At 44.9% G+C, this 22,953-nt stretch overlaps 1 pseudogene across 1 annotated transcript in view; it reads left to right on the top strand.

The window, feature by feature from the left end:
- The window catches only part of LOC311123860 (poly(ADP-ribose) glycohydrolase-like), a 97,341-nt pseudogene that overhangs the window by 23,203 nt on the left and 51,185 nt on the right, over positions 1-22,953 (top strand). The window contains exons 3-4 of the transcript in view: positions 814-887; positions 6,994-7,128. The product of the transcript in view is annotated as a poly(ADP-ribose) glycohydrolase-like (transcript). The remainder of the gene's footprint in view (positions 1-813; positions 888-6,993; positions 7,129-22,953) is intronic.

Here is a 22,953-nt window from a genome sequence, read left to right as displayed (position 1 = left end):
TGTAGTTCTGGGCTGATTCCTCACCGTGCTCATGATCATTGCAACTCCACGAGGTGAGATCGCATGGAGCCCCAGGCCGAGGGAGATTGACAGTCCTTTTCTGTTTCTTCCATTTGCGAATAATCGCACCGTTGTCACCTTCTCACCAAGCTGCTTGGCGATGGTCTTGTAGCCCATTCCAGCCTTGTGTAGGTTTACAATCTTGTCCCTGACATCCTTGGAGAGCTCTTTGGTCTTGGCCATGGTAGAGAGTTTGGAATCTGATTGATTGATTGCTTCTGTGGACAGGTGTCTTTTATAAAGGTAACAAACTGAGATTAGGAGCACTCCCTTTAAGAGTGTGCTCCTAATCTCAGCTCGTTACCTGTATAAAAGACACCTGGGAGACAGAAATCTTTCTGATTGAGAGGGGGTCAAATACTTATTTCCCTCATTAAAATGCAAATCAATTTATAACATTTTTGACATGCGTTTTTCTGGATATTTTTGTTGTTATTCTGTCTCTCACTGTTCAAATAAACCTACCATTAAAATTAGACTGATCATTTCTTTGCCAGTGGGCAAATGTACAAAATCAGCAGGGGATCAAATACTTTTTTCCCTCACTGTATTGGTTCTATGACAATTTAGGCCTAGTTCCTGCTCTTTAGCAAGATAATATTATCTAGTCACCATAGGTTGCTAAAATTCAAAATGATCAACTTATTATTTAATCATGCGGGATTAAAACCTAAACCGCTAATAGACTAATAATGTCACAGCTGAGCTCCTTGTGGTAAACAAACAACCAACAGAAACAAACGTCTTCTGGAGCCTGATGCTGTGGAACATCTGGCTCTGCTGCCAGACATGGTCCAATTAGCACTGAGGACGTCTGAGTTACCAAGGTAACTACACATACAGTCTGTATGTACCCACTGAATCACTCACACACCGAGTTGTTAGAACAGGGTTTCACTTGAAAGGTCAAAACATGACACACAATTGTAGAGTGTCTGAGCTGATACCAAGATATCACACACACTCTGCCCCATTTAACCTATTCACTGAATAACACACCTAACAGTGGGGTTGACCCGAAAGGTGAAAATATGACACACAATTTTAAGAACTTACATTCAAATCAAATCAAATCAAATTGTATTTGTCACATACACATGTTTAGCAGATGATTTATGCGGGTGTAGCGAAATGCTTGTGCTTCTAGCTCCGACAGTGCAGTAACATCTAACAAGTAATATCTAACAATTTCTCAACATATACCCAATACACACAAATCTAAGTAAGGAATGGAATTAAGAATATATACTGTACATATATGGACGAGCGATGTCAGTGCGGCACGGACTAAGATACAGTAGAATATTATAGAATACAGTGTATACATATGAGATGAGTAATGCAAGATATGTAAACATTATTGAAGTGACTAGTGTTCCATTTCTTAAAGTGGCCAGTGATTTCTAGTCTATGTCTATAGGCAGCAGCCTCTAATGTGCTAGTGATGGCTATTTAACAATCTGATGGTCTTGAGATAGAAGCTGTTTTTCAGTCCCATAAAGACTGAGGGCATCTGAGCTGTGGACCAAGGTAAATCCATACATAGGGCTTACATTGACATTTTAGTCATTTAGCAGACTCTCTTATCCAGAGCGACTTACAGGAGCAATTAGGGTTAAGTGCCTTGCATAAGGGCACATCGACAGATTTTTCACCTAGTCGGCTCGGGGATTAGAACCAGCGACCTTTCTGTTACTGGCACAACGCTCTTACCCACTAAGCTACCTGCCGCCAGGGCTACACTCTGTCCCGTGTACTCACTGACTGACAGTCTGACATTGTGAGTGGGTTAGCCTAACATACAACAGTGGACAGTGGGGTTGACCCAAAAGGTCAATACATGACACACAATTTTGAGAACTGGCAGAAAAATATTTGCGGTGAGGTATTTAAGTATCAGTATAAAAAATCAAAAAATCCAATACATTTTCTCGGGAAAACGCTTTCAGTGTAAACTTAAACGACTAAACCAGATATAAAGTATGTAGAAAAGATAATGTACCTATATATTTTAACTAACAATCACTGAAATAAGAGCTAGACAGTCAGGGAGATTTGAAAATTCCCAAAACAATTAATTTAGCAGTATATATTTTGTAATTATGTTTGAGAAAAGAACACAGCATTAGCCATGGCAAAATGCATAGAATTGCAGGAAATGTGCTTTAAAACTGCCACATTTTCACTTGGCTGCATGGCAAAACGTGTGAAATTGCAGGACATTTGCTTTAAAAATGTAAAAATGTATCTCGGCTCCATATAGAAATGTGAAAATTGCAGGAAATAGGCTTAAAAATGCAAAAAATTATCAACACCGCCAAGATGGGGCCGACTGCGCCCCCTTCCACGCCCACCACCTAAGTCCCTTTTTGAGCCAGAAAAAACCCTGTATAGATGTTCTCTTATGAAAGGTTTATGTCCTATTAGTCATCTGAAGCTGTGGCCAGCTGGCCGGCCTGTTAGACCATGGCTGTGTCTGAAATGACACGCTAGTCTCTAAATAGTGCACTACCATAGGGGGCTCTGATCAAAAGTAGTGCACTATACAGAGAATAGGGTGCTATTGTGGACACAGGCCATGATGAAAGACAATGCACATCTTCAGCCGGAACACTTTCATTAGCAGGCACTCCAGAATCTGTCAGCCAAGCAGTCAGTAATCAAGTTGCTCCCCAGAGGGATGGTCATGGAATTTACTAAAAACTATCTGCCTTTGGAACGAAATATGTGCTTTTTAAAGGTAGTATGGCAGGGATAATTTCGAATATGATTTGTTTGATTCTGTATACTTTTACACTGAATAAAAATATAAACGCAACATGCAACAATTTCAAAGATTTTACTGAGCTACAGTTCATATAAGGAAATCAGTCAAGTCAAATTAAATAAATTCAGTAGGCCCTAATCTATAGATTTCACATGACTGGGAATACAGATATGCATCTGTCGGTCACAGATTCCCCCCCCCCCCCCCAAAAAAAAAAAATAAATAAAAAAAATAAGTAGGGGTGTGGATCAGAAAACCAGTCAGTATCTGGTGTGACCACCATATCTCCTTCGTATAGAGTTGATCAGGCTGTTGATTGTGGCCTGTGGAATGTTGTCCCAGTCCTCTTCAATGGCTGTGCGATGTTGCTGGATATTGGCGGGAACTGGAACACGCTGTCGTACACGTCAATCCAGAGCATCCCAAACATGCTCAATGGGTGACATGTCTGATGAGTGTGCAAGCCATGGAAGAACATTTTCAGCTTCCAGGAATTGTTTAGAGATCCTTGCGACATGGGTCCGTGCATTATCATGCTGAAACATGATGTCATGGCTGTGGATGAATGGCATGACAATGGGCCTCAGGATCTTGTCAGGTTATCTCTGTGCATTCAAATTGCCATCGATAAAATGCAATTGTGTTCGTTGTCCGTAGCTTATGCAAACCGCTCGCCCACATGATGCCGTACACGTGGTCTGCCATCTGCCCAGTACAGTTGAAACCAGGATTCAACCGTGAAGAGCACACTTCTCCTGCGTGCCAGTGGCCATCGAAGGTGAGCATTTGTTCACTGAAGTCGGTTACGACGCCGAACTGCAGTCAGGTCAAGACTCTGGTGAGGATGACGAGCACTCAGATGAGCTTCCCTGAGACGTTTCTGTGGCATTGTGTTGTGTGACAAAACTGCACATTTTAGAGTGGCCTTTTATTGTCCCCAGTACAAGGTGCACTTGTGTAATGATCATGCTGTTTAATCAGCTTCTTGATATGCCACACCTGTCAGGTGGATGGATTATCTTGGCAAAGGAGAAATGCTCACTAACAGGGATGTAAAGAAATTTGAGAGAATTAAGGTTTTTGTGCGTATGGTAAAATTATTTCAGCTCATGAAACATGGGACCAACACTTTACATTTTGCATTTATATTTTTGTTCAGTGTACATGCATTACTAAAATGTTTCTATGCAAGTTTGTGGTATATATTTTATTTTAGGCTACATGTTCAAATGATAAAGGCCATTTCCTGAAAAGAGCATCAGTAAACCTCCCCGAAATAGTAAGACCATGTGCATTTTGCGTAGACCAAACAGCACAAGTGGTTTCTTGGCCCCCAGATTTGAGCTAACTTGGCAATAATGAGTCTGAAAATTGAGCAGCTAGTCAGAGATGGATTGAGCAGCCGCCTGAGGTCCTCAGAGAGAGCCTAATGAAATCTATTACCTGTCGGTGAGGTGCTGCTGCAGCCTGGACCAGAGATTAATGGAGGGCCCAAGCCGAATGGGCTCGGTCCCCATTACGTTCCTCCTCTCTCTGACGAACACCAAATTGGGAACTAGCACCCTGATTTATGTATTGTATTGGTCAGCAGTTAGGATGGTTGGCCTGTGTGCAGAGAGTCAGTTGTATTCCCTCGATTTGAACAAGGACAAAAAACTACCTTCATCATTTTTTCTTCAACCTTTCATTTGTGAGAAGGTTGATTCTCTGTCCTCATGGTGCCTTTGTAACAGGTTTTGTGCGATTAGTACAGAACAGGCCTATGATGTGCATAATCTATTCTACATTAGTATCCTACCACTGTGCTCTTTCTCAGTTACATTTTATGCCACAAATTACTACCACTTGTATATTTGAAAACCATCAATACGGAAAAGGAATTTACTTAATCATGGTAATTCTCTTGAGCATATATGACCCTCGACTGTGGCTATGCTGGTTGATTTGAACAGCCCAGGAGTGGGGCCTAAATTAGTCGAATTAATTGACTTATTATCATTCAGCGGCCTTGTTTACTTTAATGACCAAACTAATTGTTTTGCCGTCTCTTAATCAATTCCTTGTCTACTTCCAAAATGGCACCCTATTCCCTATATAGTGCACTACTTATGACCAGAGCCATAGGATGCCATTTCAGACACAGCCTTGTCTTTTCCCAAAGCCGATCCTTCTCCTTAAAGGAGAAGTTGACCTAAAATCCAGAATTTCCCAAGTGATTCCATACATTGAAACTAGTTCAGTGGAGTTTGCTCTCTCCCTCTCTCTCTCCCTGTAGTGTAGAAGTGAGACAGCTGAAAAGAAATGGGTCACGTGAAGTATCTGGCTGCAGGCCCCTTGCTCTGCTCCGCTGTGAGGGAATGGCTGTTTCAGAATGGCTGTTTCAGGGAAACCCTGCCACGTAAAAGGACACGATATTCCCTTATTTGGAGCTTGAAGTAGCCTACGTTAGTTGTCATACAAAAAACAACTTACAACGACGAAAGACTTGCAAGTGATGAAGAAGACTACTGGAGAGGAGCCGACGGTTGTCGAACCGTATTTATTTGAGCCTGAGTATTCTGATGAAGAATTGAGGCAAATTGAGCTTCAGATGGCCGCCGCGGCTCTAGCCACCAAGGCCGCAGCGGGACGACGGCCCCATCCCATCCCCAGAATGAACGCAGATTGGTGGTGCAGTTGTGGTAACTGTGCTCCGATGCAGACACATGAAGAATGATTATGCTGCAGAGAATTTGATGGCAGGCGGTCTAGCAGTTAAGAGGTTGGGCCATTAACCAAAAGGTTGCTGGTTCGAATCCCCGAGCTGACTAGATGAAAAATCTATCTGTGCCCTTGAGCAAGGCACTTAACCCTAATTGCTCCTGTAAATCACTCTGGATAACAGCGTCTGCTAAATGACTCAAATGTAAATGACATGACTCCAATTGTAATAGAAATGGAGGAGCTTAAGATGATGAGGAGCAATTAGTTTGCTTTCGGGACCACAGCGATTTTGATGCCCACAAAAAAATAGTATCCCAAAAATACACTGGAGACGCAACCTTGTTCCAGCTGGGCCCTATGGACAGTTATCCAACGAGTACATTTACTGTATTGAATGATTGCGTATCATAAACCTTACCATTTGTAGGTTTTATGTTTTCACATTAGCCCAAACACTATCCAGATGTTTTCACGTGATCACAATTTTTTTATTGGTACTAACCATCTTCTGCATCTCTTTTACTGGAAAACTGTGAAATTGTGCCACCTTCCCTAGATGTCCTATATAAACTGCAGCCAGGGACCAGCTCGCTCTTGCTGCCCTCTCTTCAGATTTCCACTTTTCAGAACTGACAGGACCTATGATAACTCGCTCAACTTTCGAACCAGCTCCTTCTCCCACCAAAAAGTAAGGGCATATTGTGTCATATTACATAGCAGGGATTCCCCAAAGAGAGCACATGCTCAGTTGTTACAAATTTCCTGACCCACAACCAATAGTCATTTTGAGAAAAATAGCTAATTCGGCCATAGGCTTTCTATAAAACAATGTATTTGTCCACATTTTGCAGATTCCTGAAATAGCCATTCCCTCACAGTGGAGTAGAGAGAGGCCTGCATCCAGTTAGTCACGAGTCACGGGACCCGTTTTTTGTATCTGTCTCCACTACAGGGAGGGAGAGGGCAAACTCCACTGAACTAGTTTCAATGTAAGGAATCACTTAAGAAATTCTGTATTTTAGGTGAAATTCTCCTTTAAGGAATGAATGAACCAATCTATCACCATGGCTTAGGAGCAGACACAGACCCTGGTTTGTAGTTTTTGGAATCGCAGACTGCAGCTTTATATGACCAAACTAATGAATCACCCCTTTGGCCATTTAGTCCACTACTCCACATTTACTCCACTAATAAATCAAGTAAGTCTGAGTCAAGTGCTAACTGTAAATCGCTCTGGATAACAGCGTCTGCTAATTGACAAATAAAAATGTAAACGCGAGTCAAGAAATCACTTCTTGTCTTTTCCACAGTTCTGCTCTTTACTGTCATTATTATTGTCAGTTTAAACATGATTTCCTCTCCCATGGGGAAGAAAAATAAATAAATTAGATGAACTATGAACTAAATCGTATAAAATGACAATAAAAACATTGAAAATAAGTAATCACTTGTCTTTTCCCCAGCCGATCCCTCTCCTTAAAGAAGGGATGGACCACTCCATCACCCTGTCTATTGGCCAATGCCTTCCTCTGTACCTTCCCCTTACTCAACTCTAGGAAGTCAATGTATTCCAACTACCCTGACGTTGACTTCTGCAGGTGTGTTAAAGCCAGGTTGCCATCTCCCCTCTTTGGTCACAAAGGAGTCACATTGTTGTAAAATAGTTAATTTAGTTTGTATAATGATAATGTATGCCATTTTAGAATTTTACAGTGAGGGAAAAAAGTATTTGATCCCCTGCTGATTTTGTACGTTTGCCCACTGACAAAGACATGATCAGTCTATAATTTTAATGGTAGGTTTATTTGAACACTGAGAGACAGAATAACAACAAAAATAATCCAGAAAAACGCATGTCAAAAATGTTATAAATTGATTTGCATTTTAATGAGGGAAATAAGTATTTGACCCCTCTGCAAAACATGACTTAGTACTTGGTGTCAAAACCCTTGTTGGCAATCACAGAGGTCAGACGTTTCTTGTAGTTGGCCACCAGGTTTGCACACATCTCAGGAGGGATTTTGTACCACTCCTCTTTGCAGATTTTCTCCAAGTCATTAAGGTTTCGAGGCTGACATTTGGCAACTCGAACCTTCAGCTCCCTCCACATATTTTCTATGGGATTAAGGTCAGGAGACTGGCTAGGCCACTCCAGGACCTTAATGTGCTTCTTCTTGACCCACTCCTTTGTTGCCTTGGCCGTGTGTTTTGGGTCATTGTCATGCTGGAATACCCATCCATGACCCATTTTCAATGCCCTGGCTGAGGGAAGGAGGTTCTCACCCAAGATTTGACAGTACATGGCCCCGTCCATCGTCCCTTTGATGCAGAGAAGTTGTCTTGTCCCATTAGCAGAAAAACACCCCCAAAGCATAATGTTTCCACCTCCATGTTTGACGGTGGGGATGGTGTTCTTGGGGTCATAGGCAGCATTCCTCCTCCTCCAAACACGGCGAGTTGAGTTGATGCCAAAGAGCTCGATTTTGGTCTCATCTGACCACAACACTTTCACCCAGTTCTCCTCTGAATCATTCAGATGTTCATTGGCAAACTTCAGACGGGCCTGTATATGTGCTTTCTTGAGCAGAGGGACCTTGCGGGCGCTGCCAATTGTTTTCTTGGTGACTATGGTCCCAGCTGCCTTGAGATCATTGACAAGATCCTCCCGTGTAGTTCTGGGCTAATTCCTCACCGTTCTCATGATCATTGCAACTCCACGAGGTGAGATCTTGCATGGAGCCCCAGGCAGAGGGAGATTGACAGTTCTTGTTTCTTCCATTTGCGAATAATCGCACCAACTGTTGTCACCTTCTCACCAAGCTGCTTGGCGATGGTCTTGTAGCCCATTCCAGCCTTGTGTAGGTCTACAATCTTGTCCCTGACATCCTTGGAGAGCTCTTTGGTCTTGGCCATGGTGGAGAGTTTGGAATCTGATTGATTGATTGCTTCAGTGGACAGGTGTCTTTTATACAGGTAACAAACTGAGATTAAGAGCACTCCCTTTAAGAGTGTGCTCCTAATCTCAGCTCGTTACCTGTATAAAATACACCTGGGAGCCAGAAATCTTGGCCATATACCATAAACCCCCGAGGTGCGTTATTGCTATTATAAACTGGTTACAAATGTAATTAGAACAGTACAAATAAATGTTTTGGCATACCCATGGTATACAGTCTCATATATAACGGCCTTCAGACAATCAGCGTTCAGGGCTCTAACCAACCAGTTTATAATTTAACATTAGGGTATTGAAAGGTGTCTCTATGAACATAATCTATTGACATCAAAGAGGCAATGGCCAGTAGAATACCTCTTACAAGTCAAGTGAATATTCACAGTTCTGAGAACAGATGTTGATATCTGGAAGTGCGCTCACTACAGTTATAAAAAACAAGTGCAGATAGATATAGATGTCTGAAACTAGTCTCATTTCCATGAGGGGGCACTAGCCTACTGGCTTTGCTTTCCACACTAATCACTGTGTCATCTGTAATCTTCTCTCTGAGTAGTTATTCAGCATATCTCTTAATATTAGTCTGAAAGCAGACCAACGTAAAAGTTTCAGTAACCTCCACAAATAGTTACAGTGAGGGAAAAAAGTATTTGATCCCCTGCTGATTTTGTACGTTTGCCCACTGACAAAGAAATGATCAGTCTATAATTCTAATGGTAGGTTTATTTGAACAGTGAGAGACAGAATAACAACAAAAAAATCCAGAAAAACGTATGTCAAAAATTTTATAAATTGATTTGCATTTTAATGAGGGAAATAAGTATTTGACCCCCTCTCAATCAGAAAGATTTCTGGCTCCCAGGTGTCTTTTATACAGGTAACGAGCTGAGATTAGGAGCACACTCTTAAAGGGAGTGCTCCTAATCTCAGTTTGTTACCTGTATAAAATGCACCTGTCCACAGAAGCAATCGATCAATCAGATTCCAAACTCTCTACCATGGCCAAGACCAAAGAGCTCTCCAAGGATGTCAGGGACAAGATTGTAGACCTACACAAGGCTGGAATGGGCTACAAGACCATCGCCAAGCAGCTTGGTGAGAAGGTGACAACAGTTGGTGCGATTATTCGCAAATGGAAGAAACACAAAAGAACTGTCAATCTCCCTCGGCCTGGGGCTCCATGCAAGATCTCACCTCGTGGAGTTGCAATGATCATGAGAACGGTGAGGAATCAGCCCAGAACTACACGTGAGGATCTTGTCAATGATCTCAAGGCAGCTGGGACCATAGTCACCAAGAAAACAATTGGTAACACACTACGCTGTGAATGACTGAAATCCTGCAGCGCCCGCAAGGTCCCCCTGCTCAAGAAAGCACATATACAGGCCCGTCTGAAGTTTGCCAATGAACATCTGAATGATTCTGAGGAGAACTGGGTGAAAGTGTTGTGGTCAGATGAGACCAAAATGGAGCTCTTTGGCATCAACTCAACTCGCCGTGTTTGGAGGAGGAGGAATGCTGCCTATGACCCCAAGAACACCATCCCCACCGTCAAACATGGAGGTGGAAACATTATGCTTTGGGGGTGTTTTTCTGCTAAGGGGACAGGACAACTTCACCGCATCAAAGGGACGATGGACGGGCCATGTACCGTCAAATCTTGGGTGAGAACCTCCTTCCCTCAGCCAGGGCATTGAAAATGGGTCGTGGATGGGTATTCCAGCATGACAATAACCCAAAACACACGGCCAAGGCAACAAAGGAGTGGCTCAAGAAGCAGCGCATTAAGGTCCTGGAGTGGCCTAGCCAGTCTCCAGACCTTAATCCCATAGAAAATCTGTGGAGGGAGCTGAAGGTTTGAGTTGCCAAACGTCAGCCTCGAAACCTTAATGACTTGGAGAAGATCTGCAAAGAGGAGTGGTACAAAATCCCTCCTGAGATGTGTGCAAACCTGGTGGCCAACTACAAGAAACGTCTGACCTCTGTGATTGCCAACAAGGGTTTTGCCACCAAGTACTCAGTCATGTTTTGCAGAGGGGTCAAATACTTATTTCCCTCATTAAAATGCAAATCAATTTATAACATTTTTGACATGCGTTTTTCTGGATTATTTTTGTTGTTATTCTGTGTCTCACTGTTCAAATAAACCTACCATTAAAATTATAGACTGATAATTTCTTTGTCAGTGGGCAAACGTACAAAATCAGCAGGGGATCAAATACTTTTTTCCCTCACTGTATGTATATATAGTATTTTAGGGGGCAGTTTCCCAGACACAGATTAAGCCTAATCCTGGACCAAAAAGCATTTTTGATGGAGAAAACTTTAGGACTAGGCTTAATCTGTAGTCTAGGACTAGGTTTAGGCTTAATCTGTAGTCCAGGACTAGGTTCAGTCTTAATTTGTAGTCCAGGACTGGGTTTAGGCTTAATCTGTAGTCCAGGACTAACTTTAGGCAACCAGTAAACTTCCCCATTGTGTACTGCTTTCATGTCAAACTACACATGATCAGTGCATTGGGGTCGGGTACACTTAAACATTGAACACTGATACCTTTGCATAGTTTTACAGTGCCTTTAGAAAGTATTCACACCCTTGATTTTTTTCCAAATATTGTTGTTAAAAGGTGGGATTAAAATGGATTTAATTGTCTTTTTTAAAATCAACAATCTACACAATTATAACATTTGTAAAAATCTACAAAATAAAACACCATCTTGATTACATAAGTATTCAACCCCCTGAGTCAATACATGTTAGAATCACCTTTGGTAGTGATTACAGCTGTGAGTCTTTCTGGGTATGTCTCTAAGAGCTTTGCACACCTGGATTGTACAATATTTGCACATTATTCTTCAAGCTCTGTCAAATTGTTTGTTGATCATTGCTAGACAGCCATTTTCAAGTATTGCCATAGATTCTCAAGCCAATTTTAAGACAAAACTGTAACTAGGCCACTCAGGAACATTCAATGCCGTCTTGGTAAGCAACTCCAGTGCATATTTTGCCTTGTGTTTTAGGTTATTGTCCTGCTGAAAGGTTAATTTGTCACCCAGTGTCTGTTGGAAAGCAGACTGAAACAGGTTTTCCTCTAGGATTTTGCCTATGCTTAGCTCTATTCCGTTTATTTTTATCCTAAAAAACTCCCTAGTCCTTGCCGATGACAAGCATGCCCATAACATGATGCAGCCACCAACATGCTTGAAAATATGAAGTGGTACTCAGTGATGTGTTGTGTTGTATTTGGCCCAAACATAATGCTTTGTATTCAGAACATAAAGTTAATTCTTAACCACATTTATTGCAGTTTTACTTTAGTGCCTTATTGCAAACAGGATGCATGTTTTGGAATATTTTAATTCTGTACAGGTTTCCTTCTTTTCGCTCTGTCATTTAGGTTAGTATTGTGTAAAAACTACAATGTTGTTGATGCATCCTCTTTTTTCTCCCATCACAGCCAATAAACTCTAACTGTTTTATAGTCACCATTGGTGTCACACCCTGGCTATGGGACTCTAGTTGTTGAGCCAGGGTGTGTTTGTTCTATGTGGTGTGTTTCTATGTTGGGGGTTCTAGTTCGTCTATTTCTATGTTTTGCCTGAGTGACTCCCAATCAGAGGCAACGAGTGTCAGCTGTTGGCTGGTTGTCTCTGATTGGGAGCCATATTTAAACTGTCTGTTTTCCCTTTGTGTTTGTGGGTTTTTGTTCCGTGTTGGTCTTTGTTACCGTTGGACGTTACGAGTCGTTTATTGTGTTGTTCGTGCTTTAATTAAATAAAGTCTAAACATGTTCGTTCAACACGCTGCGCATTGGTCTACTTCTCTCCCTGACGATCGTGACAGAAAAACCCACCAAGACTGGACCAAGCACCGTGTCCAGGAACCATCACCAGGGAGATCGCTAGCAGATCTCCGTGGCAACCTCGACTGGGTCAAGCCTAGTGAGGAGCAGAGAGGGTGGACTTGGGAACAGTGGAGGAAGAGTCTCGACTGGGTCAAGCCAAAGGAGGAGCAGAATGGCTGGAGTTGGAAGCAGGAGAGCGAGAGTTGGGCGAGAAATATAGAGGCCTGGCCCACGGGGAAGAGAGACCCTCAGAAATTTTTTAGGGGGGGGGCTAACGCCGTGGACGACGGGCCAGCAGGAGACCGCGGCAGAGCGGCCCAGCGGATTGGCAGAGGAGGCCGCCAGGTTACGGGGGCCACTGGTCGAAGAGGGGGTGGAAGATGTAGAGGCACGGCGAGAGGTACTGGCGTGTGTTGCCAGTCCAGTCCGGCCTGTTCCTGATCCCCACGGAGGGCCAGTGGTGTGTGTTCCCAGTACGGTCCGGCCTGTTCCTGCCACTCGCACCAAGTCTACGGTGCGCATCGCCAGCTCGGCCCGGCCCATTCCTGCTCCCCGCACCAAGTCTGTGGTGCGTTTCGTCAGCCCTGTCCGGCCCGTTCCTGCTCTCCGTACCAAGTCTGTGGTGCGTTTCATCAGCCCTGTCCGGCCCGTTCCTGCTCTCCGCACCAAGTCTGTGGTGCGCGTCGCCAGCCCAGTCCGGCCCATTCCTGCTCCCCGCACCAAGTCAGTGGTGCGTTTCGTCAGCCCTGTCCGGCCCGTTCCTGCTCCCCGCACCAAGTCAGTGGTGCGCGTCGTCAGCCCGGCACGGCCCGTTCCTGCTCCCCGCACCAAGTCAGTGGTGCGCTTCGTCAGCCCGGTTCGGCCCGCTCCTGCTCCCCGCACCAAGTCAGTGGTGCGTTTCGTCAGCCCGGCTCGGCCCGCTCCTGCTCCCCACACCAAGCCAGTGGTGTGCGTCGTCAGTCCGGCACGGCCCGTGCCTGTTCCACCGGTGGCGGGTCCGGCACCGGTCAGGTGCTGCGTCACGCCGGAGCTAGAGCAATCCGCTCCACCAGTGTTCAGTTCAGCTCTGGTCAGCAGGGCCAGACCGGACCAGGGGTACTTTGGGGGGTTAGAGAAGGAGTGGGGGTCAAGCCCGGAGCCAGAACCGCCGCCGAGGAGGTATGCCCACCCAGCCCTCCCCTGTTTTGCTCTTTTTGAGGCGCGGTCGCAGTCCGCGCCTTTAGGGGGGGGTACTGTCACACCCTGGCTATGGGACTCTAGTTGTTGAGCCAGGGTGTGTTTGTTCTATGTGGTGTGTTTCTATGTTGGGGGTTCTAGTTCGTCTATTTCTATGTTTTGCCTGAGTGACTCCCAATCAGAGGCAACGAGTGTCAGCTGTTGGCTGGTTGTCTCTGATTGGGAGCCATATTTAAACTGTCTGTTTTCCCTTTGTGTTTGTGGGTTTTTGTTCCGTGTCGGTCTTTGTTACCGTTGGACGTTACGAGTCGTTTATTGTGTTGTTCGTGCTTTAATTAAATAAAGTCTAAACATGTTCGTTCAACACGCTGCGCATTGGTCTACTTCTCTCCCTGACGATCGTGACAATTGGCCTCATGGTGAAATCCCTGAGCGGTTTCTTTCCTCTCAACTGAGTAAGGAAGGATGCCTGTATCTTTGTAGTGACTGGGTGTATTGATACACCATCCAAAGTGTAATTAATAACTTCACAGCTTCTTTTTTTTTTACCTGTCTACCAAAAAGTGCCCTTTGCGAACCATTGGAAAACCTCCCTGGTCTTTGTGGTTGATTCTGTTTGAAATTCACTGCTCGACTGAGGGACCTTACAGATAATTGTATGTGTGGGGTACAGAGATGAGATAGTCATTCAAAAATCATGTTAATCACTATTATTGCACACCGAGTGAGTCCATGCAACTTATTATGTGACTTGTTAAGCACATTTTTTCTCCTGAACTTATTTAGGCTTGCCACAACAAAGGGTTGAATACTTGACTCAAGACATTTCATCTTTTCATTTTTAATGAATTATTAAATATTTCTAAAAACAAAATTCCACTTCGACATTATGGAGTATTGTGTGTAGGCCAGTGACAAATTCTCAATTTTATCAATTTTAAATTTAGGCTGTAACACAACAAAATGTGAAAAAAGTCAAGGGGTGTGAATAGTTTTTGAAGGCACTGTATATGGAGCCAAATCATCTGATATGGATCAGGTTAGCTTCCCCAATTACACAGACAGTGTTGGCATGTATTTTATCTACAGCACTACAGCACATGGACATAGAACAGTTCATCATAAATTCAATTGAGCACATGTTTTAAGAGCCACTGTACTGGTGTGTCCTTATTTCATTACTTTATTACATTTACAATATTGTGCAGATCTTTATGATTCAGTTTGACTTATATCAACATTGCATGGCTGTTATTTCATGTGTTTTCAGGGCAAGAGTGAATGAGAGAGGGGTATTATCTCTCTAGACGTAACTCTTTCTCTGTCAGGTCAGTGCTACCCTGCCGCAGAACTATTTCCATCAGAGGATCAACATGTGAATCTGACAGCAGGTCACAGTAATGTTGACCTCTACCCTCTGTTGACCTCAGAGATGAGCAAATGAACCAACTGGTTCACAGCAGATGGGTATACTACAAAGCAGGGTCAATGAGTTAGTCAGCTAACTTGCCTAAATGTTCTGAAGTAACATTTACTTTTTTTAGAAAGATAAGCTTGAAATGGGCTTGGTCTAATTGACTCAACAACCAAAAACACATAAGTTCTTAAGGAACCAGAAAATCAATAGTTATTTTGGGTCGTTTATTCAAGTTAGCTGGCTAACTCATTGAACCTGCGTTGTAGTATACCCCTCTGGTCTGGTTCAGAGGTCAAAGTGGTCCGCCCGCATCACATACATGTAATATTTCTGTGTTTCCAACATTTCATATCGTCTCCGGATTCGACATATTCTGAGGATAACTGCTATGGTAATTCAGTGCTCATTCTTGGTCATTCAAGTGTACAGTCCACATAATCTTGAATGAACTATGAGAATTCATAGCTTTTAAAACTTGTGTAGGAATGACCACTATCAGTTGAAAATGTCAGTTGGGATTTCCAGTTTCTGATTATGCATGTTTATGTTGTTGTGGTATTTTTCTTACTGGTGACAGATCCAAATTCTCCTTGTGGGATTAATAAAGTTGATTCAAACCGACCCCAAGGTTTGTCCCTTGGAGAAGATCCGATAGCACCAACATAATTCGTTTTTTAAAATGTAGGGTGTAGATCAGCTTTGATATTGCAGATAAATTGTAACTTCCATGAATGTACAGTGAGGGAAAAAAGTATTTGATCCCCTGCTGATTTTGTACGTTTGCCCACTGACAAAGAAATGATCAGTCTATAATTTTAATGGTAGGTTTATTTGATCAGTGAGAGACAGAATAACAACAAAAAAATCCAGAAAAACGCATGTCAAAAATGTTATAAATTGATTTGCATTTTAATGAGGGAAATAAGTATTTGACCCCTCTGCAAAACATGACTGAGTACTTGGTGGCAAAACCCTTGTTGGCAATCACAGAGGTCAGACGTTTCTTGTAGTTGGCCACCAGGTTTGCACACATCTCAGGAGGGAGTTTGTCCCACTCCTCTTTGCAGATCTTCTCCAAGTCATTAAGGTTTCGAGCCTGATGTTTGGCAACTCGAACCTTCAGCTCCCTCCACAGATTTCCTATGGGATTAAGGTCTGGAGACTGGCTAGGCCACTCCAGGACCTTAATGCGCTGCTTCTTGAGCCACTCCTTTGTTGCCTTGGCCGTGTGTTTTGGGTTATTGTCATGCTGGAATACCCATCCACGACCCATTTTCAATGCCCTGGCTGAGGGAAGGAGGTTCTCACCCAAGATTTGACGGTACATGGCCCCGTCCATCGTCCCTTTGATGCGGTGAAGTTGTCCTGTCCCCTTAGCAGAAAAACACCCCCAAAGCATAATGTTTCCACCTCCATGTTTGACGGTGGGGATGGTGTTCTTGGGGTCATAGGCAGCATTCCTCCTCCTCCAAACACGGCGAGTTGAGTTGATGCCAAAGAGCTCCATTTTGGTCTCATCTGACCACAACACTTTCACCCAGTTCTCCTCTGAATCATTCAGATGTTCATTGGCAAACTTCAGACGGGCCTGTATATGTGCTTTCTTGAGCAGGGGGACCTTGCGGGCGCTGCAGGATTTCAGTCATTCACAGCGTAGTGTGTTACCAATTGTTTTCTTGGTGACTATGGTCCCAGCTGCCTTGAGATCATTGACAAGATCCTCACGTGTAGTTCTGGGCTGATTCCTCACCGTTCTCATGATCATTGCAACTCCACGAGGTGAGATATTGCATGGAGCCCCAGGCCGAGGGAGATTGACAGTTCTTTGGTGTTTCTTCCATTTGCGAATAATCGCACCAACTGTTGTCACCTTCTCACCAAGCTGCTTGGCGATGGTCTTGTAGCCCATTCCAGCCTTGTTTCTACAGGTAGGTCTACAATCTTACATTTACATTTACATTTTAGTCATTTAGCAGACGCTCTTATCCAGAGCGACTTACAGGAGCAATTAGGGTTAAGTGCCTTGCTCAAGGGCACATTAACGTCATTTAGCAGACGCTCTTAGCCAGAGCGACTCACAAATTGGTGCGTTCACCCTATAGCCAGTGGGATAACCACTTTACAATTTGGGGGGGGGGGGGGGGGGGGGGGGGTAGAAGGATTACTTTATCCTATCCCAGGTATTCCTTAAAGAGGTGGGGTTTCAAATGTCTCCGGAAGGTGGTGAGTGACTCCGCTGTCCTGGCGTCGTGAGGGAGCTTGTTCCACCATTGGGGTGCCAGAGCAGCGAACAGTTTTGACTGGGCTGAGCGGGAACTATGCTTCCGCAGAGGAAGGGGAGCCAGCAGGCCAGAGGTGGATGAACGCAATGCCCTCGTTTGGGTGTAGGGACTGATCAGAGCCTGAAGGTACAGAGGTGCCGTTCCCCTCACTGCTCCATAGGCAAGCACCATGGTCTTGTAGCGGATGCGAGCTTCAACTGGAAGCCAGTGGAGTGTGCGGAGGAGGGGGGTGACGTGAGAGAACTTGGGAAGGTTGAACACCAGACGGGCTGCGGCATTCTGGATGAGTTGTAGGGGTTTAATGGCACAGGCAGGGAGGCCAGCCAACAGCGAGTTGCAGTAATCCAGCCGGGAGATGACAAGTGCCTGGATTAGGACCTGTGCCGCTTCCTGTGTAAGGCAGGGTCGTACTCTCCGAATGTTGTAAAGCATGAACCTGCAGGAGCGGGTCACCGCCTTGATGTTGGCGGAGAACGACAGGGTGTTGTCCAGGGTCACGCCTAGGCTCTTCGCACTCTGGGAGGAGGACACAGCGGAGTTGTCAACCGTGATGGCGAGATCATGGAACGGGCAGTCCTTCCCCGGGAGGAAGAGCAGCTCCGTCTTGCCAGGGTTCAGCTTGAGGTGGTGATCCGTCATCCATACTGATATGTCTGCCAGACATGCAGAGATGCGATTCGCCACCTGGTTATCAGAAGGGGGAAAGGAGAAGATTAGTTGTGTATCGTCAGCGTAGCAATGATAGGAAAGGCCATGTGAGGATATGACAGAGCCAAGTGACTTGGTGTATAGGGAGAAAAGGAGAGGGCCTAGAACTGAGCCCTGGGGGACACCAGTGGTGAGAGCACGTGGTGCGGAGACAGCTTCTCGCCACGCCACTTGGTAGGAGCGACCGGTCAGGTAGGACGCAATCCAGGAGTGAGCCGCGCCGGAGATGCCCAGCTCGGAGAGGGTGGAGAGGAGGATCTGATGGTTCACAGTATCAAAGGCAGCAGACAGGTCTAGAAGGACAAGAGCAGAGGAGAGAGAGTTAGCTTTAGCAGTGCGGAGAGTCTCCGTGACACAGAGAAGAGCAGTCTCAGTTGAATGACCAGTCCTGAAACCTGATTGGTTTGGATCAAGAAGGTCATTCTGAGAGAGATAGCAAGAGAGTTGGCTAAAGACGGCACGCTCAATAGTTTTGGAAAGAAAAGAAAGAAGGGATACTGGTCTGTAGTTGTTGACATCAGTGGGGTCGAGTGTTGGTTTTTTGAGAAGGGGAGCAACTCTCGCTCTCTTGAAGACGGAAGGGACATGGCCAGCGGTCAAGGATGAGTTGATCAGCGAGGTGAGGTAGGGGAGAAGGTCACCGGAGATGGTCTGGAGAAGGGAGGAGGGGATGGGGTCAAGCGGGCAGGTTGTTGGGCGGCCTGCAGTCACAAGTCGCAGGATTTTATCTGGAGAGAGAGGGGAGAAAGAAGTCAAAGCATAGGGTAGGGCAGTGTGAGCAGGACCAGCAGTGTCATTAGACTTAACAAACGAGGATCGGATGTCGTCAACCTTCTTTTCAAAGTGGTTGACGAAGTCATCCACAGAGAGAGAGGAGGGGGGGGGGGGGGGGGAGGATTCAGGAGGGAGGAAAATGTGGCAAAGAGCTTCCTAGGGTTAGAGGCAGATGCTTGGAATTTAGAGTGGTAGAAGGTGGCCTTAGCAGCAGAAACAGATGAAGAAAATGTAGAGAGGAGGGAGTGAAAAGATGCCAGGTCGGCAGGGAGTTTAGTTTTCTTCCATTTCCGCTCCGCTGCCCGGAGCTCTGTTCTGTGAGCTCGCAATGAGTCATCAAGCCACGGAGCTGGAGGGGAGGACCGAGCCGGCCGGGAGGATAGGGGACACAGAGAGTCAAAGGATGCAGAAAGGGAGGAGAGGAGGGTTGAGGAGGCAGAATCAGGAGATTGGAGGGAGAAGGATTGAGCAGAGGGAAGAGATGATAGGATGGAAGAGGAGAGAGTAGTGGGAGAGAGAGAGCGAAGGTTGCGGCGGCGCATTACCATCTGTGTAGGGGCAGAGTGAGTAGTGTGGGAGGAGAGCGAGAGAGAAAAGGAAACAAAGTAGTGGTCGGAGACATGGAGGGGAGTTGCAGTGAGATTAGTAGAGGAGCAGCATCTAGTGAAGATGAGGTCAAGCGTATTGCCTGCCTTGTGAGTAGGGGGGGACGGTGAGAGGGTGAGGTCAAAAGAGGAGAGGAGTGGAAAGAAGGAGGCAGAGAGAAATGAGTCAAATGTGGACATAGGGAGGTTGAAATCCCCCAAAACTGTGAGGGGTGAGCCATCCTCAGGGAAGGAACTTATCAAGGCGTCAAGCTCATTGATGAACTCTCCAAGGGAACCTGGAGGGCGATAGATGACAAGGATATTAAGCTTAAATGGGCTAGTGACTGTGACAGCATGGAATTCAAATGAGGAGATAGACAGATGGGTTAGGGGAAAAATTGAGAATGTCCACTTGGGAGAGATGAGGATTCCTGTACCACCACCCCTCTGACCAGATGCTCTCGGGGTATGCGAGAACACATGGTCAGACGAGGAGAGAGCAGTAGGAGTAGCAGTGTTTTCAGTGGTGATCCATGTTTCCGTCAGCGCCAGGAAGTCGAGGGACTGGAGGTTGGCATAGGCTGGGATGAAGTCAGCTTTGTTGGCAGCAGAACGGCAGTTCCAGAGGCTGCCTGCGACCTGGAACTCCAGGTGTGGGGTGCGTGCAGGGACCACCAGGTTAGAGAGGCAGCAGCCACGCGGTGTGGTGCGTTTGTGTAGCCTGTGCAGAGAGGAGAGAACAGGGATAGGCAGAGGCATAGTTGACAGGCTGTAGCAAATGGCTACAAAAATGCAGAGGAGATCGGAATGAAATGAGCTAAGGATCTGGGAGAGGAGAGAGCAGGGCCTCCCTCACCAAAAACTTCTACCTCAGAAACTAAAATTGTTTCACTGAACCACCCGAACAAAAACTCTCCCAACTTCCACCTTTAGAAATCAGAATTGTTGTGAACCACAGCGGTTCAATGTTTAAAGGAATAGACTCAACCCACTTTATTCAGCTAGCTAACTATGACACCATAGCTAACTAGCAAGCTAGCATCCAATAACAATAACACACCGTTTAGCACCAACACTTGGTCACAACAAACCACCAATAGTGTGATAACACACTAAACAGATCATTCGTGTCTGTGTCAAGTTCCTTTCATGACGCAGCAATGATTAAACGTTGGCTAGCTAGGACAAGTATATTGTATTTGGCTACTACCGTACAGTTAGCTGGTCGTGTTGGGTAGCTAGCAATGGCCACTGTGTTGACTTTGTTTGAAGAACGGCTAGCTAGCTAGCTTCGTGCTACACCCGGCACACAATGGCTATTGTGTTGACTCTGTTCGAACAGTCGGCACGGCCGAAGACACTGCCAAGACACACCAATAGTGTGATAACACACTAAACAGATCATTCGTGTCTGTGTCACGTTCCTTTCATGACGCAGCAATGATTAAACGTTGGCTAGCTAGGACAAGTATATTGTATTTAGCTACTACAGTACAGTTAGCTGGTCGTGTTGGGTAGCTAGCAATGGCCACTGTGTTGACTTTGTTTGAAGAACGGCTAGCTAGCTAGCTTCGTGCTACCCCCGGCACACAATGGCTACTGTGTTGACTCTGACTCTGTTCGAAAAAACAGCTAGTTAGCTCGCTTCGTGCTACAGCCGGCACGGCCGAAGACACTGCCAACCTACAGTAACTAACCACAACAACCCACGATGCCTAGCTATGACGCCGTAGCTAACTAGCAAGCTAGCATCCATTAACACACAATTTAGCACCAATACTTGGTTACAACAAACTGCCAAGAGTGTGTTAGCACACTAAACAGATAATTCATGTCCGTGTCTAGTTCCTTTCATAACGCATAACGCAGCAAAAAATTAAACGTTGGCTAGCAGCACATTAACATTGGAAACAGCTCTCCACCGTTGCTAATCGTTACCAGTAGCTACCCGCTAGCTAGCTAGCCTCGTGCTTCGATACTAACCTACTATTACCTACGGAAACCTACAATAACAACAATACTAACCTATGATAAATACAATACCTAACTACAACTAACTACCTACCTACGATCTAATACATGGTTAAGCTTTACTCAACACCATATGAGAAGCTTACCTCCTGCTTACCTCCAGCTAGAGAAAAACACAACCTCTCCCGACGTTGCCTCTCCCTGACATCCTTGGAGAGCTCTTTGGTCTTGGCCATGGTAGAGAGTTTGGAATCTGATTGATCGATTGCTTCTGTGGACAGGTGTCTTTTATACAGGTAACAAGCTGAGATTAGGAGCACTCCCTTTAAGAGTGTGCTCCTAATCTCAGCTCGTTACCTGTATAAAAGACACCCGGGAGACAGAAATCTTTCTGATTGAGAGGGGGTCAAATACTTATTTCCCTCATTAAAATGCAAATCAATTTATAACATTTTTGACATGCGTTTTTCTGGATTTTTTTGTTGTTATTCTGTCTCTCACTGTTCAAATAAACCTACCATAATTGTCTGCATCACTTCCAATCCCCCATATGTTTTTTTTTTCTGGCAAATATATACAGAATTGTTGTTGCTGTGGTGGTGCAGTTTTACTTTAGTGGAGGAGCTTTTACTTCTAACATCGACTTTATAGGATTAATGCAATGTAATACTAGCCTATCTCAGTAACTCCTTAACCGAGACTGGAGCTGCAGTCCTGCTCTTGCTGCTCTGTAGCCATCTCTGGCTGCGCCCCAAATGGCACCCCATACTCTTTATAGTCCCTATGGGCCCTGGTCAAAAGTAGTGCACTATATAGGGAATAGGAAGCCATTTCGGACGCAGATAGTGTGATTATCCAAATGGAGGAGGGGATGAGATTAACATCGACTCCAATGGCTCTCTGACAATAGAAGATAGAAAAGGAGGAGGAGGAGGTCAGTGACTGTTTGCTGACTAAGACTGTAACGGCCCCTTACTGACTATCAGTGACTGTTTTCTGACTGTAAGACTGTAACGTCTCCTTACTGACTGACCATCAGTATTTAATTCAGCCGGTTGGATAAGGATTTCATGAAAGAAAACAAAACCAGGAAGTCCTCTACTTTGGAACTGAGATGGAAGCTTAGCTAGCTGACAGTACACGCATTTGGAACTGATCTGCAACCCTGATGATGATGAAAGACAGTATATGAAGGTGGATGAGCATGGCGGTAAAGTTGATTTGAGATGGACTGTAACTGTACAGCAGTAGGAGAAACCCTGTATGGCTGAGCTGAGTTGGTCAGTCTAGTGGCACTTGGACACAAGCCAAGGCTGATTAACCTTGGCTGAGTTGCCTGGGGGACGGAGAGGGTAGCGCCGCCTGTGAGAGGGTTCCTATTAAATTACTAGAGGGGCTACGCTGTCATAAACCCTCAAAGTTCTAGAATGGTAAGAAAATGGCAGCCATTATGGTCAGAGAGAATTCCAAACCAGTCTAATTGGAATGAATGTCAGTAGAGGCATTGGTGATGCATTTCCTGCTTTTACTTATGCAGAAAAATGTCAGTAATGCATGTGAGGTATCAGAAATGGCGTAATATCATTATTGTTAAACTAAGTCATATGATTATAAATGCAGTTTATACGGGTTTTATATATATATTCTGTAAAAATAGCCTCTAAAATATCTGTAAACCATACGTTTCTCAATGTTTGTTTTCTTGGATAGT

Source organism: Coregonus lavaretus (assembly GCF_964263955.1).
Source record: "Coregonus lavaretus genome assembly, chromosome: 1".
In the NCBI taxonomy this organism is placed as follows: Eukaryota; Metazoa; Chordata; class Actinopteri; order Salmoniformes; family Salmonidae; genus Coregonus; species Coregonus lavaretus.
The sequence above is the reverse complement of the archived record's forward strand: the minus strand, read 5'-3'. Positions and strand labels throughout refer to the sequence as shown.